Below are 11,946 nucleotides of genomic sequence, written 5' to 3' on the forward strand. Positions count from 1 at the left end.
TTTTCCCACAAGACAAATTTTCAAATTATGAATATACTTTTCTAGTTGTTGAATAAAATCAAGTTTGTGCAAATATTTACCAAAAATGAATTTAAATATAATTTTTTTTCAGGGTTGGAATACTGCAGGTATTTAAGGAATAGACATGAAATTCATCCCATTTTGAAAAAATAAAAAGCTTCGTTTAAATCCATGTACCAGGGCTTCCTTTTTCTTGGCTGCAGTGAGTGGAGAATTAACTCTGGGATAATAAATCCCAGTGACAGGTGCTAATGGGAATTAAGCATGCAAATCCCCTGCATATCCCTCCAGAAATCTACACCAAGAAAAGTATGCTATTTAGCATGTAGGCTGCTTATTTACAATATTATTTACTCTAAACTGGTATGAAAAGTTTCCAGCTTAAGGCTTAAGAAATAAAAAGCAATAGAAAATGTATTTTAATTATAGAAATATTTCCTTTCATTTTATCTCTGTCATATATTTTATTTCCCATTTTCTGCATTTTTATGTTTAAAAATTAATCATCATAGCAGAGATATTATTAATTGGCAACATAGAAAAAGGAAGGTTTTTGTGAATATGAATGGGATGGTGATGAGGAAAGTCTTTTCCTAAGTAGGAGTTGGGGTCTATAGACCTCAAGAAAAATTACTGATAGCCCTCAACTAAGGAGAGCCAGATGGTCCAGAGTTAATTGACTCAGTTCCCCTTTTCTACCTCAGCCTAGAGAAGGGAATTTGTCCTGCCATAAACCTTACACTCTGGAGCTTTATGCTTTATATTAATTTAGACTTGACCCTTTTGGTTGAAAATGATAGAAATCTAACTCAAACAACTAATGCAAAAAAGATAATTTATTGCTATATGTACATAACTCAAAAGCCATGTATTAAAATATACTAATAATGGCTAATATTTATTAATCATGCACTGTGTGTCAGGCACTGTTACAAGTTTTTTACATGTGCTGTCTCATTTAAAGCTCAAAATGAAGACTAAATTAATGTACTATTATCATCCTCATTTTATACATGAAGAAACAGTGGTTAAGTGATTTTGCCTAAGTCACAAACGGTTAACATTTGTTAATGCTAGTCTGATTTCAGGGATCATGTTCGAGAATTCAAGAACTTAAATATCACTACTCACGGGACTTGGTCGCTCCCCCAACTCCCTCCAATCTTTTGACTCTGCTCTCATCTCTTTTGGCTTCATTCACAGACTCGTGATGTCCACACTGGGATGCCTGGCACCTCCAACCTCCAAGTTTATATGGTCTTTACCATTATCAGTCTCAGCACAAAGAACACTCTCATTCCCATCTAGCCCACAAAATCCCAGAATTATGTCCCTGGCTTATCTTCGTTACAAACCTATCCTTGAGCTAATTACCGTGGCCAAAAGGTTAGAATATCCTGAATGGCAAAGCCTAGATCGTGTGTTAATTTCTGGCAACTGTAAACTGGGATTGAGAGGGGGGAGAATAATTTCCCCAAAAGGAAAATCAATACAGTGAAAAAGAAAAAATAGATGCCTAGAGAATGGATGTAGGACTGACAAACTAAGTCTGCCTACTCTCTGGTGTAGGGGGCAGAATGAGTTTTTCTCCAGGCTTGAGTTTTGTGACACAACACATCACTGTAGCAAAAGAAGATTAGCCCCGCTTAGATTCCTTTTTCCACCTGAGCACCATTCAATTCCATTTGATTCAACTCAATTCAATTCAATTCACTGAATTTGAGTCAGTCCCTGTTATATTGAGGTTATGTTCCAGGATCCCCAGGGAAGAATACTTATAAGAGTCCTTGTGCTCCAAGGGCTTGTAGACTAACAGACAATATGGATGAATAAACCAAAGGATTCCACATAAAGACCAAAGTGTGGTGGAAGTATATGAGAAAATTTTAACTAGGGGTATATGAGAAGAAAAACACCTAGAAGAAGTAAGACTTCAGCATTTGTGTATTAGTAATGCTAAGCTTCACACAAAGGTAGCATTCATCTCTAACAATAAGAAATCTGGAAGCAGGCATTCCAGGGCTATTATAGACTAAGAGCAGTTCAGTTTTGCTCTTTTCTAGGCCTGGCTCTGTGTTCCATAATGTGTGTGGCTTTCATTCTCAGAGTTGCTTGATGGCTTTTCTACCTCCAGGCATCTGTTGCACTTTCCAGGCAGGATGAAGGAGCAACAGGCCGAAGGGGATGGAGCCAACTTAGTCACCTTCCAACAGCATTTTTCTGGAAGCTCTCAGCCAATGCAGTTTCCATTTTCTCAGTGGCTTGTCAAAGGGCCATCCTAGACCAGTCACATGTCGTGGATAAGGAAAAGGGTATTGTGAATGCTAGCTGGGTCACCTATTTTGGACATAATTCTGTTGGAGAGGAGGGACAAGCGGAAGGGATAAAGAGAAAGAGATGAAGACAGGAAATGACAGGGTATATTCAGACAATTACAAATTGATGGAAAGTAATTCTTCTATCTTTAGTTGAGTCAAAGAGAGGAGTGTTTTTCTATCACATTGGGATAAAAGGATAGAACAGACTCTACTCTTCTGTCCACTAAGGTATGTTTATTAAATTTTTAGGAAGTGTGTAGCACTGAGATAACGTCTTCTCAAGAAGTTTACAGTTGGGGTGTAGAGACAGTGTTTGCAAAAACAGAAACAAATAAAAGGAAAAAAAGATTATATGAAAGACTGGGAAGGAAGAAAAGAAAGAGGGAAAGGAGGAAGGGTGCAAGGGACAAAGGAAGGAAGGAAAGGAAAAGGAAAAGAAAAAGAACAAAAAGAAGAAACAAAGGAATAAAAAGAAATTAAGTCCAGTGTGAATTCTGCATTTGTGTAGCATGATGTAACTGCTATAAGAGAGAGAAAACAATGAAAGCCTCAATAAAAGTTATAAGGAAACTAATAGAATATGTAATTTAGATGATTACTGGGGATAGATATTATAATTATTGCTTATTAGAGCTTTTCAAATACCTTATTTTACTTTAAATTTACCTGCCAAATTGGACAACAGTCGTTTTTCTCATGTTGCAGATTGAAGAAAGAAGATACTTTATAAACTGGTCAGAAGGTTCTGAATCAGTAAACAAAGAGTGATGCCTCCATTTATCCAGTTTATTTGCTCAGATATTCCTGTATTTCCTTGCACTTTAATTTCTCTGTTATAAAAGAAGTGAACAATATGAACACATAAAGTTGCCCTGAAGTTGAAATATGTCTGAAAGTGCTTTGTAATGTGTCTATACTTAGGACATTATTATGATGCGGTATGTTTTATATTGCCCATTTTATTTAATTTACATTCTCATCTAAAGAATTAACATTAGCGATGTGAACTTCACTACCCGAGAGTAAACTAGGTGCTGTTCTCAGTATCTCATTCACTTTTGTTCACATCATCTATTCAATTAGTAAATCCATCCAATTTTACTATTTAAAGATCTCCTGGACCTATCCCATTATCTCCAGCCACACATGTTTAGTGCATGGTGGAAATTTCGTGAACTTAATTGTCTGTCCTTTCGTATATTGCATGTTCCGTGTAGTCTACCGTAATTACTTCCAGTAGTAGCCAGTCTGCCTTCACATTGCAATCCATGCTCTCCAGACACCCCAGATAGACCTTCCAACATGCAAATCCTGTTATTTTACTGTCCTAAAATCCTCTTCAATGATTCCTCCTTGTCTTAAGCTCCCTTTCCCAAAGTCCATTACAGGGATTTCCTGTCCTTGAAAAATGAATTCTGAAGTAAATATAGTGTGCTAGGTTGCATTATAACTGATTCTGTATTCAATCCCTGTTAATAGAATTGCATTTTGTCTTTGCAGTCCCACCCACAATAGCTGAGATGGATTTCCCTGCCTCACTAATTGTGGCTTAGCCGTGACACTGGCTTTTGCCAATGAATGTGGGCAAATGCTACAGGGTGCCAGTTCCTTCCATTGCATACTCCCACTTGTTTTCCTGTGCTCCTGCCAGTAGTCATGAGGAGAACATTCCCCAGATAGCTGCCAGTCCAAGGTAAATGAGAGACACATGGAGAGATGTGCAGTGTATGCCTGGTGCATGCTATCTGGAGCCCAGAGCCTGGGTCCAGCCTAGCTTAACTTAGTTACAGCAGGTCTAATGACCCATGAGCAAGACAAAAAAAACCACATATATATATGTATGTGTATATATATATATATATATATATATATATATATATATACACATACATATATATATACATAAATATAGTATGCTAGGTTATTTTACATATATGTATATATATATATATATATATATATATATATATATATATATATATATATGCTTGTTGTGTTCAGATTATTCAGTATTGAGTATTGAGTTCTGGGGTGATTTTTTATGTAGCGTTATCAGAGCAAGAAGTGTCTGATATGCACAGTGTGACAAATCATGTCCTCAGATTAAGTTCAAGGTAAATCAGATGATAATCTCCCTGTAGTGCTCTGAGAAGTTCAGTGGGAGAGGTATGGATACATGCCTATGATTTGTGTATTCAAGTCAATAAATTTACTTTAATTTGAAATAATCAGCAGAGTCTTACATGAGATTACATTAGGCTTAGGCCTTGAAGGATAAATAGAGTTTGTGTTTGCTGAGTTGAAAAGGACAACATTCTAGGCAGAAGAAACAACTGGAGCAAAAGCAGGAAAGAAGAGCAGAACATGTATGTCAAATACTGAGTGATTTAGTTTAGAGCCCAGAAAGTATTATAGTTAATGCTATTAATTATAATTTTTAAATTTTCTGTTAATATTTCTGAATATGTTAGTTAGATGTATACATATATATTCATTTAATATACACAATACTATGTATGAAGTAGGTATTGTTATTATCTTCATTTTACGCATAAGTGAGGAAATCAAGGCTCAGAGGAGTTAAATAACTTGCTTAGCTAAATTAGTGTCAGAATGGGATCTGAACTCAAGTTTATCTGGATGCAGGTGAATACCACAAAGTGAATTTGGACAGGAAGATAGAATTAAATTTTGAAAGGCTCTTCATGATTTGCTACGTGGTCTATCCTACACTATACATATACTAGAAAGATATCAAAGGGCTTTGAGCAATGAAATGATATCATAACCATGTCTTGCATCAATGTGCAAAGTGGAGTAAAGCTGGAAGAAAAATCACGGAGTCTATTCTAATAATCAAGATAAGAAATAGTGTGAGCCTGAATGTAATGCACAGTAGACAGAAAGCAAGTGAAGAGGGTATAGGCATGATGTTCAGTTGGGATGGTGGTTACTAATTCCAGAACACAGGATGGAAACTTTGTATCATTAAATGTTCATGATACAATTAAGAATAAACTATGCAATCCTGAAAAGCAACTTGCAACAGTAAGCTACCCTCAACTTAATTAAAGGCATTAAAGAATTAGAAATATGATTTAAAAGGTAAGAGAGACACATTAATTTATTGGAACTACCTGAATTAATTGGGACTTGAAATGGTTTGTTCAACAGATATTATAATGATTTATCAACATTTTGGTCACAAAACCAGATTTATTTTTTTCGTAGTCCCTAACACTGTGCCTGGCACAGAGAAGGTAGTCAATAAACATTTTAAGAAGTAAACAAGTAATTTATAAGAAACATTTATAATCTATAACCAAAATACATTATTATATATTAAATATCTTTTACTTTAAATTTTTCCTGAATTTATTTATAAGTTCACTGTTAGCAATGTGTTGTGATTTGTTTTACAGAAACAGGCTATAAATTATGGTCTAGAATTCAGCCCACAAAATCCTGTTAATCGTGTATGATTATAAAGAAAATAATGATGTTATAGAATATATAATTCAATCAATCAAAATAGAAGAGGATGTAAAATATTGCATTTTACATCGAGGTTCATTTCATGATTTTTCCAATAATGCTCAACAAGGAAGCCATTCCTTCTATTTCATGTCTAATTTCAATTAGAAATAAGTGGATTTTATTTTCTTTAACTGAGATGTTGTACTCGTGCTAACTAACTTTATTCTGACCATAGTTGTTTTTTGGTTAGTATATTGAATTAAAAGGAGGAAAGAAGGTACAAACGGATTTTTTTTTTTCTGACAAAGTTGAACAAAACAAATTAAAAATACAAAGAAAGAAAGGAATAAAACAATTCAAGTGAGAATTTTCCAGAATTATTTTAAACAGAACCATGTGAAACAAAAGTTAAAACGAAATGAAGTTAATAAACACTGAGGAAGCAACAATGGTTTCGATTATCACCCACATGGTCCACCAGATGGCCCCACTGGCCAAAAACAGCCTGGTATTGTAGAGTAGGATTCAATGGGCAACTTAGCATAAGATTTAGGAGACTATTACAATTCAGGTACTTATAAGAATAAAGTTCTTGAAATTTTTGGCTTACTTGTTTACATATGTTATTTCTCTAGACTTTGAGCTTCTCAAGAAGGATTTAATTTACCATAGCAACATTTCAATCATTAGCATTACCTACCCCATGCCTAACTGTTAGAAGACCCTAAGAGTTGTTTCATAATGAATGAATGAATGAATGAATGAATGAATAAATAGATTTATGTGCATTTTAATTTAACCAGTGATTTTTGTTGTTGTTGTTGTTGTCATTTGCTATTTTATTTCTTGTTAGGACTAAGGAAATATTTTGATGACGGTTATTCTCAAAGGTAAATTTCACTTCACATTTCTGACACTGGTGAGGTCAAAGACCACTTTTTTGTGTGTGTCTGCTGATAATACAGATTTTAAAAAATACAATGAGACCATTTACATGCAATGGTTTACTTTTCATCTTACTGTTCTCTTTAACCAAAGGCTACAAATTGTGCTGGTTAGAGGTAGGAGTTGTCTACTGAGCAAATTCGTGATTGTAGGAGACAGGCCCAAATAACTTGAAGAGAATCTATTTGAGTACCCGACAAGGCTAAAAATCTCCAAAGAATATTTCAAATAAGTTATTTCAGGTGTGGTAATGGCATCTGGAGACTGGTGTTGGAACCTTACCTCTGCTTCCATGCCCTTGGCATGGCCAACTTCCATTGTCCTAGTAATTAAGTATTTAGTCTGGTCACAGCCCATATACCTGGGAAATTGATGCCTTCGAGTCTTTTTACATCAGCTTGTGACCCTTACTCTGAAATCTCCTTCCTCACAAGTAGATCAACCATTCTTCAAAATCCAATTCAGATGCTAACCCAGGTATAAAGCTTTCCCTGAGCCCTAGAACTGGAAGTTCTCATTCCTTCTCTGATGTCCACATGCTTTTATATCACTTTGTATTGATATCTCTATAAATGTATAGTTTCCTTCTACTAATTTATATGGTGTGTATCATTGAAGTTTGGGTCTCAGATGGCTTGGGCTTTTTAACAGCCGCTAACCTGTTGATTGACATATAGTAAATTAATAACATTTTTTAAATGTGTTAATGGGCTCTTCTCTTTTGCCTTTCCATGAACAGAATAGTTCTCTTAGTCATTGAAAGACACTAATCTACTGAGGAAAAAGGGAAAGGTGCAGGAAATGGGCACCTTTTCCAATGATTATAGCAGAAATGTAGAAGGGGAAGAATTCATATTTAGCTTCTGAACTCCAAGATGAAATTTCTATGTAGCTAAACAATGAGTTTAAAAATTAGCTGGTATAGTGTAGAGAAGATGCCACTTGTAACTAAGATTGAGGCCATTAAACTTCATGATTTAGAGTATATAATAAGGGGAAGTGAAAAACCCAGAAGTCCAAATCTCACCATGTCTATCTCTAGATATGGTGGCAAAAAGCAGAAAGAGAATAGAAGAGCAAGGAAGTCAGATCTTGTTTCTATTGCTCTCTATAGGGTCTACTTATGAGGGAGGCAAGTATAGAAACCCTATGGGATAAGAAAAGGAGACAGAAAGATCTCACCTTACATTAACATGATGTGCCTCAGTGGAAAATAACTTAAAAAGGGAAACTATGCTTCATTCTGAAGGCAATTTTGTGCTGGAGAGCCACACAGAATGTCTTTAATGAGAAAAGACACACAGGGTAGTACTGCTTTTAAAACAACTGTAATTTGTACTATGTCCACTCTGAGAGGCCATGGATGTGGGTAGGAATCATTGTGCTGTACAAGAATAGCAGGACTCGGCGGATGAGTCACAAAGCACCGGTGGACTTCGACAGTTGTCAAGTGTTTCGGAGCACATACTATAGTGGAAGTGTCTAGATTCTAATTCCTGCTCTGCGCTCACTAACTTTGTGACCTGAGAAATATCATAAGTTTTTCATCAGCACTCATATATAAATTGAGGTATTAATAGTATTTAACATTATAGCACTGTTGTAAGAGTGAAACAAATTAATTGACATAAAGCACTACTAACCATACATGGGATGGAGTAAACATTAATAAATGTTAGCTATCTTAAAAATTATTGTTGTATTTCAGGAAATAAACATCTATCTGTCAAAGAGGTTTCAGACATCTTCCAGTCACGTCACAGGTAAAATCACTTGTTATGTCAAATATATTTGTAACATTATGAATATCTTAATTCCATAAATACATTAATGTGTATTCACACTAGTACTTTTACTTACAAAAATAAAAAATGTAATTGATGAATATTTAGTTTACAAAACTCAACATATTCTACATTTCAAAAATTTGGCAAAAGCATGCTAGAATAAAATGAATCAATTATGTGATTACAACATAAAGATGTGAGCAGTATGTGTATTTATGTTTGTATCTTATGTTCAAAAAGTCAAGATAACAGTTGTAGCAAAGGAAACCTTGAAGGTCAGTTTTGTGGAGAATAGAACAATATCTACAAATCCCCACAGTGTTTTTTTAAAGGGGGAAAAATATACTTCAGGGACTGTGACACAGTCATCATAAGAATTTAAGCGGTGGGAAATGTGTGTATAGTAAACATTGCTTTTAATGCTCCTTGTGATAGAAAGTTGAAGTTATTCACCCACCATGCTTTTTAATAGTAGTAGTTGATTTGAGCTGAATCTGTCACTCTCTTGTTTAATTCCACAAATGCCTGCATTTATGAAAATCTCACAAAATGAAGCCTGAATTTACAGAAAACTCCCAGAATAAAGCTTACTGACCTATGTGAATATTTAAAGGAACAATATTTATCTCATTAGTACAAGGGGCTAACTATCTGAATATATCACTCAGAAAATATAGATATATCCAATTTTTAACACGTCAGCATTCAATTGAAAAATTATGTCATTGATGTATGTTTCAGCTCTCTCTACCCCCTTCCCATACATGTAAGAGACTCATGTGCAGAAACCTGCCCTTTTTGAGATAAACATGCCTATTTGTAAGTGAACAGATGGTGTTGCTCAAGTTCAGAGACACATCTTAGGCAGAATCTCAGAGGGAGGAGGGACTCCTGGGGGAGGGGGGCTGGTGTTGTTTGAAGAGGTTTCCTGGGTGATTCTGATAGCCTCCCACCTCGCCCCCACTGTGCAGCACTGATTTGAAGCTTAAGGATACATAAATGTCATGTAGAGCTGATTTGAGCTGCAGAGTGAAAAATGAACTCTTTTCCTGTTAGAAACTTGTCTGATTGCATTTCTTTGCATTTTATGTCATAATTTTCAAAGTCTGAACCTCCCAAAAATATCCTAAAATTGACTTATTTAAAAATTTCTGATTAGGTCAAGTATTGCACTATTTCCATTTATATGGTGGTGCTAAATAGCAGGTCTAAGATATTTTTTATTTTAGGTAGGTTTCCATATACATAGGTCGCAATAAAAATGGGTGACACATATGTAGTATTATAATGTGAGCAACCACATCTACCAGTATTGTTAGTGGAGCCTTTGAAGTACATTTTGAGATTCACAATAATTAAAATAATTATAGCCAAAATTACCTTTGGAAAATCTTTTAAATCAATCATGAAGAACAGTATATGTTTTGTACAAATTTGCCCAGTAATACTTATGCATGCTAAAATTTAAGATCTAAAGGAAGGGGGGGGGAAGTCTATATGAAGGTATTGGAACATTCAAACCATTATGACTGGTTGTTTATTATTATTATTATTATTATTATTATTATTATTATTATTATTTTAAATTGCTGGGTCATAAAGTAGTTCTATTTTCAATGTTTTGAGGAACATCCATACTGTTTTCCATAGTAGCTGCACCAATTTGCAATCCCACCAACAGTGCAGGAGGGTTTCCTTTTCCCTACATCCTCACTAACACTTGTTTGTTGATTTATTGATAATAGCCATTCTGACAAGTGTGAGGTGGTTTCTCATTATGGTTTTAATTTGCATTTCTCTCATGATTAGTGATGTTGAACATCTTTTCATATATCTGTTGGCCATTTGTATGTCCTCTTTGGAGAAATGTCTATTCAGGTCTTCCGCTCATTTTTTAATTGGGTTGATTTTTTGGCATTGAGTTGTATGAGTTCTTTATAAATTTTGAATATTAACCCCTTATTGCATATATCATTAGCAAATATCTTCTTCCATTTAGTAGGTTGTCTTTTCATTTTGTTGATGGTTTCCTTTGCTGTGCAAAAACTTTGTAGTTTGATGTAGTCTGATTTGTTTATTTTTCTTTTGTTTTCCTTCCCCGGGGAGACATATTTTAAAAGATATTGCTGGTTTGTTTGTGATTCTGGAAGAAACAAGAGTACAGTGTGAATATGGGGAAGCTAAAGAAAACAAGAAGTTATGGGACCATGAAGCAAATGCTTAGTCTCAGAGATCAGAGGTTTAAAGAAAAGGGTAGATTTAAATCTAAAAAGAAAGATCCCAGTGCACTCAAGGAAAAAGAAGTCCCCCAATACCCCCCCACCCCAACACCCCCATCCCCTGCTATTCTTCCAGTATAACACATAGCTGGGCCCATCTTATTGCATCCTGGTTGACACCAACTTTATCAACTTCTCCATTAAAGCCAAACTAGACTTAGTGTAGTCAGTGATGGACTGTCTATACACCAAGTGTATCCCTTGTATGACTGCCTGTGTAATGGCTGAAATTGAGAAATTGAGGCAAAAGTATTGAGTGGCTCTAAGGATTGCCAAGGAGCCAAAATTTGAACTATTACCACACACAAACAAAGGAACCAGAGAGTGCTTCGTATAGAGAGTAACTCAGCACAAGTGTTACGTTGTAGCACGGATGACCAGGACCTTAAATGAAGAATCAGGAAGATCCCGGTAGTTTCCATCCATGTACATTTTTAAACACAGGTACAACATTGAGCAGATGATTATGGAGCCCCTCGGTTCTAATTCTTATGGGAAAAAATTCCTCTGCTTTCCTTCAATCAACTTTCTCTGTTGTCAGTTTACAAAACATGCTAAAGGGTGAATTATTATTCCACTCACCCATTTGCTCTGTTATGAGCTGAGTATGGTCAAAGACACCCATTTTTTCATATTGTTTTGAAAATGATATTTCTGTATAATTTTAAAATTTGTTGCAGCTTTTTTATAAATCTGATGACTGTTCACAAATTAAATATATATATATATACATATATATATATATATATATATATATATATATATATATATATATATTGCTAAGAGCAATGTCAAAGAGTTTACTGCCTATGTTTTCTTCTAGAAGTTTTATAGATTCAAGTCTAACATTTAACTTGTTAATCCATTTTGAGTTTATTTTGTATATGAAGTAAAAAAAGTGACCCAATTATATTTTTTTGCATGTATCTGTCCAGTTTTGCCAAGACCACTTATTGAAGACACTGTCTTTTCCCCATTGTGTTTCCTTGCCTCCTTTGTCATAGATTAATTGACATATAAAAAAGGATTTACTTTGGGGCTCTCTATTCTATCCCATTGATCTATATATCTGTTTTTATGCCAGTATCATACTGTTTTGATTATTGTAATTTTGTAGTA

The 11,946-nt window shown here is 34.8% G+C and overlaps 1 pseudogene; it reads left to right on the top strand.

Annotated features, from left to right (window-relative positions):
• The first annotated feature begins 4,358 nt into the window (after positions 1–4,358).
• Positions 4,359–11,446, top strand: LOC148759301 (rRNA-processing protein FCF1 homolog pseudogene; annotated as a pseudogene).
• The last annotated feature ends 500 nt before the right edge of the window (positions 11,447–11,946 follow it).

The sequence above is a fragment of the Rhinolophus sinicus genome, chromosome 1 (assembly GCF_057876585.1).
Source record: "Rhinolophus sinicus isolate RSI-liver-muscle chromosome 1, RSI-T2T, whole genome shotgun sequence".
In the NCBI taxonomy this organism is placed as follows: domain Eukaryota; kingdom Metazoa; phylum Chordata; class Mammalia; order Chiroptera; family Rhinolophidae; genus Rhinolophus; species Rhinolophus sinicus.